Source organism: Odocoileus virginianus, chromosome 10 (assembly GCF_023699985.2).
Source record: "Odocoileus virginianus isolate 20LAN1187 ecotype Illinois chromosome 10, Ovbor_1.2, whole genome shotgun sequence".
Lineage (NCBI taxonomy): Eukaryota > Metazoa > Chordata > Mammalia > Artiodactyla > Cervidae > Odocoileus > Odocoileus virginianus.
In genome coordinates, this window is record NC_069683.1 from 7,719,323 (window position 1) to 7,725,328 (window position 6,006).

Below are 6,006 nucleotides of genomic sequence, written 5' to 3' on the forward strand. Positions count from 1 at the left end.
TTTTTGAAATATTCTCCCTTTGGTTTCCATTCTCTCAGTTTCCTTTATTGGCTCCATCTCCTCTGCTAAGATTTAAAGTTCTCAAAGCACAGTGCTGACGCCTTCTCCTTTTCCCTTGACATTTTTACCGCAAGGGTTCTTACCCATTCACCAGACATCAAAGACCATCCACATGCAGAGGACTCCCATATTTATCTTTCTATTCCAGATAACTCTTTGACCTCCCAGCCAAAACTTGCAACTGCTTATTGCATGCTTGTGCTGGGATATCTGCTTCACATTTCTATAATCAAGCTCTTGATTACCTCTGTTTAGCCTTTTATTCTGGTAGCCTTCTCCATCTCAACAGATGTCACCTTTATCTACCTATTTGCTCAGGCAAACGCGAGTCATCCTTAATTCTTCCTTCTCCCCCACCCCCATCTTCTCATATTCAGTCCATCACCAAATCCTCTAATTCCTACTTCCATATATATCTCAAATCCATCCCCTGTTTCCCATCATTGCCATTCCCCAAGTCTAAGATGCCATGACCTCTTCTGTCTTCTTCTAATGCGTAAGTACACAAACATTAAATACACAAACAGCCTGGATGATCCTTTAAAATTATACATCAGATCATATCACCCTCTGGCACCAATCACTTAAATGGCTTCTCTGCCCTGTTATGACACCACAGATCCTTTCCAGGGCCCACACAGCATGCTCTGGTCTTGCCATCCACCTCTCCAGCCTCATCTACCACTCTCCTGGCACCCACTCTGCTCAGCCACCATGCACCAGATCAATACACAGAAACCTTAATGAGCTGGAATGCTCCGGGTCACTGAGGAATAAGCAAAGCAAGTTTTGTGTTTCCACTCTTTGGGGTTGAACGTCTTTCCCGAAAGTGGGAACCCTCTGTGCTACTCTGAATGTCAAAGTCAGCAAAAAGTAACAGTAATGCTCTTCATAAATTGAAAATATAACAGAGCTTTGGCACCATTTTTCACCAGTAATAAGTGCACGAGTTACTGTTCAGGGTAGTGGGTAAAGGTGGAAAAGGCACAGGAATGAATTTTACTGTTTTCACAAAATTCACTGGGCTGGCTTTTCCATGATTGCATTTGTATTTTTGAGGAAACTAAGCTGTTTTTTTAGCTGTCTGCTAATTGGCCTCATTGCTCTTAACAGTGGAATATGGGGAGAGAGTCTTAATAGTTCACACACATGGCTCATTAATCCCGCGTAGTCTAGACAGCTTTCATCTGTGGATGTATGTGTATTTGTGTATGCAGCTCTGTGTCATGGGAAAGTTATTTAAATTTTCTGACCCTCAGTTTTCTCATACATAAAAAGGGATGATAAAAATCAAGGTTGTCCCGAGTCTATATGAAGCATTTAGAACAGTAAGCCCTGAAGTTAATAGTTATTGTTAGCAAGTGGGGAGGGAAGATTCATAAATAAATCTCCCTTAATATTTTGCCTTACTTTCTCCCAAACCAAGATCACTTCGTTTTGCTATTACCAACTGTTAAAATTCTATGTTAAAATTCCTTTTCCCAGTGACATCTTTGTCCTCTCCAAAATAGACATTCTAGGATTGAACAGTGGTTAGGGAGACACCATTCATGCTACAATGCTGTGCTTTGGGGCCTTGTGAAATTCCTTTTTCTGAACATAAATACTTTTAAAACAGAGTGCTGTTATCTCAAGGTCTGGCCCCTGGGTTTTAGATAAGCTGGGACTTTCCATCAGTCTTCTTGCTCATAGTAAACATCATCTCTCTCAGAATGCACCCTGTCTCTCTTGTAGGGCTCCAAATAAGTCAGATATTCAAACAGAAGGTTCCTGACATTGCCATGAAGAAAGATGACTCTGGGAGAGATTTTCCATGTTACACCAGATTTGAAGGCCAAAGGGTCAGCTTGGGCAACTTGAGTCCTCCATCAATAATTCCAGCCTGGACAGGATCATCAATTCCCTTCATCTTGAGCAAGACCTGGGATCACTCTGTTAGAAGCTAAGCCAATGGCCTCAGATAATTTAACATTCTTCCCTTTACTAGGTTATCCTCAAATAGAACATCATGGGCCCATCTAAAGCCAACAAGATTTAAAGGAAGTTGGAGACTTCAGCTGTATACAGAAAACAACGTCTTTACCGTATGGGAAATAAAAGTGAAGGGGAGAGGTTGGTCTCTTTAGGAAAATTTATTGAATTATTTTAAGGAGTGATAGTACAGGGTTCAGATGTCGAAAGCAAAAGCCTATCTAGAGAAGACAATCATGTGACTATTCCTTTAGGTTCCCATAATTAACTTGTGCTGCAAGTCTGCATAAACAAATGTTATGAAACAGAATGTGAGAATGACTGCCATTTCTACAAATGAGACATTGATGCTAGCAAATTATAGGTCATTGTCCAAATGCTAACCATACCAGAAATCCTTAAATATGATGATTATGTCCCCTGTCTTTATTAGTATTCATTTATAAACAAGAGTCAATAAACTCCTAGTCAATGTGTAAGACATTAAAAGACCAATTAGCAAAAATTATCTACACCAAAAGAGTCACAGATAAACCTGGTTTCAGTTACTAAAAGGGGAAAACACACACATGTGAAACAAAACAAGTATGATCTGTAATTTTAGAAGAATTGGAAACAGCGATCTTTAAGGGAAACCAGTTGTTGATTGCCTGGCAATATTGGTACAACACGTACAACTTTGGGGTTCTTTCTGTACTGGTGACAATGTGAAAGAGATGTGATATATTAACATCACCAGGAGATCTCTGTCCTGATGACAGAGTCTCACATGTGTCTCGATTTGTTATGTTAAATTAATCTAAAAGAGAACAGGAATTTTTCTAAAGTTTTCTGTCTTTGAGGAATTATATTTTAACCTTCCAGCTCACTTCAGTATCTGTTATCTTCTGTCATTTCCTCTCCTGGGTCCAGAAGGAGGCCTGCCTATGAACTGAGAGATGAAGAAGAAGGCTTCTGGTTTGGGATGGACACCTACTCTGGTCACGTGTCACACTGGAAGCCAGAATATTATGGCTCTTGAATTTCCTTCTACATGATCCTAAAGAAAGGAATACAAAGAGACAGACACAAGAATTTAATGTGATTATGAGTTATCATTTTGTCTCTAACAGATTTACAGAGAGATGAAAAAAAGCTGCTCAAAGGAGAATTTGCTTCAGAAAAAAAGGACTTGAAAAATCACACTCAAGCTTTCGATGTCTCTTCTTTCTTTGTTCACTTCTTACCCATCTCTCCTTTCTTTGATTTGATTTGCCTTTTCTTTGTTAATATATTTCTAACTTTTTAGATTTTCAAACACAACATCTTTTGCAGAACCAAAGTGTAGTATTCATTTATTTTTAACCAGAAGGCAATGCATAATATTTATTCTCCTGAAACATAAGGTCAGACTATTGTTATTCATTCAACATTTTTCAGACTGATGATTTGAAATGCAAATTGAAACTGTCTTCTTTTAAAGCTAAATTAGTAATTTTTTTTCAAAAATCAATCTCCATATTTTTAATCCCAGGCCCCCCAAAAAGGTAATAAGCAATTAATTTTGCATTACAATGTCATCAGCACTTCTGTCTGGTCCTCTGATTTATTCTTAAGCTCTCCTAGGTTTCCACACAAATGCCAACACAACAAGGGAAACCCTCCCTACCCCACACTTTGAATTTTAAGGAGTAAATACTTAGGCAGACTCAAACAACCATGAACTTTCTCAACCCTCTCTTCTTACTTCCCAAAGAAAGCAGGAGGATGATAAAAGCAAGAAGGACAAAGATGAGATGGAACCAGGCTGATTTTCAAAAAATCAAATCTACTAACATCCCCCTTCTCAAAAGCCTTCGTGTCGACTCACAACCAAAGGACCAGCACAACCCCAGAGAGAGAAATTCAAACTGATGATTTTTGAGATACAAATTGAAAACTGTCTTTTCTTAAAAGCTAAACTAGTCATTTTTTTCCCAAAATCAATCTCCATACAATCAAGCGCTGTATACCCAGCCTTTCTCTCTCTCTCCTCCTGTCATCCAATTTGTTCCAGCTGCACCGTCTGCTGATGCTTCTCCAGACACATTCTGTTCTTTCCTGTCCAGTTCCCTGACTCTTCACAGGTGTTTTACAAACCATGACTGGTCTTCATCGCATTTGTCTTCTCGCCAGCTGGAAGAATGCTCACTCCTACTTATTGTTTTCACTTGTTTTCTAAGTTGAGTTTATGTGTGTATGCTCTGGCAGTCTGCTGCTGCTGCTGCTAAGTCGCTTCAGTCGTTTCCAACTCTGCGACCCCATAGACGGCAGCCGTCTGGGATTCTCCAGGCAAGAACACTGGAGTGGGTTGCCATTTCCTTCTCCAATGCATGAAAGTGAAAAGTGAAAGTGAAGTCACTCAGTCATGTCCGACTCTTCGCGACCCCATGGACTGCAGCCTACCTGGGTCCTCCATCCATGAGGTTTTCCAGAAAGAGTACTGGAGTGGGGTGCCATTGTCGTCTCCAGCTCAGGCACTCAGCCATGTTCAACTCTTTGAGGCCCCATGAACTGTAGCCCGCCAGGCTCCTCTGTCCATGGAATTTTCCAGGCAAGACTACTGGAGTGGGTTGCCATTTCCTCCTCCAGGGGCTCTTCCCGACCCAGGGATCAAACCTGTGTCTCTTGCATCGCCTGCATTGGCAAGTATTTGCCACTAGCACCACCTAGGAAGTCCTCAAGCTGAGATTATTGAACAGTATTTAAAGTCTCCAACTTTGTCAGTGTTCTTACACTGCTTATTTGTAGGCTAGGAAGTCATGTGCACGGATAAAATGGAAATAGTATAACTTCTCAAAGGAGGAAGTTTTACATTTTAAATTTATATTGGCATACAGTAGGTCTACAATATTGTATTAGTTTCGGGCATACAGTAAAGTGATTCAGTTATACATATATCTATTTCTTTACAGATTCTTTTCCCATATAGGTTATTACAGAATATTGAGTAGAGCTCTCTTTGCTACAGAGTAGGTCCTTGTTGATTATCTATTTTACAAATAATAGTGTGTATATGTTAATCCCAACCTCCTAATTTATCCCCCCGCTCTCCATTTTCCCTTTTGGTAACCACAAGTTCGTGTGCTGTGAGTCTGTTTCTGTTTTGTAAATAAGTTCATCTGGGCCTCTCACTTTCCACAACGACCCACATTCTTCCTACAGAGTGTGTATCTCTCTTACTTCATACCTTTAAAAAAAAATTCATTTGTATCATTCTTTTAGCTTCCACACATAAGTGATATCATATAATATTTGTCTGACTTACCGCACGGAATAAGAATTTGACCATGTATTTTCAGAAGTGGAGTTGTCACCCTGGCCCAGCAACTCCTCTTCTGAAAATTTATTCTAGTGAATAATCCTGTATAGACACAAGCAAGTTTATCATCGCAATGCTTCTACTATCAAAATGTTATTTTAAAAAATCAAAATTCCCAACAGTGAGAGATTCATAAACTAAATGATGGCTCATTCATACAATGGGATGGAATGGGATCTAGCACTGCATCAGGAAGCATGTATACTCAACTCATGTGGGACAATGAAAGCTAAATGAAATATAAGTATTTGCAGCCTTGCCGAAGAAAGAAGGCAGTTATGTCAATAAATTTAAAAAAATGTAGTCTGCATACTATAATCACTTTTTAAACAGAAGTAATGTATTTTATTTATAGAAAATATCTAAAAGAGTACGTGGTTATTTTTCATTAGTTGGGTAACTGTTTGAAATGTTTAAATAAGATACTGTGAAGTCAGGTAAACACTGTACTCCAAAAGGAACATATTGGATGGCCAAAGGCAAGGCTTTCCAGAAACAAACCAACCCAGACAAAACCCATTAGGTTGCAAGCCTTGGAAAAGTCTAATCTATGTCTGTGGGTTAACCCAAGGATGTGCTAGGGGACCTCCCCCCCCACCCCGCACCATGGAAAGCTGAAACACCCCATTACATAA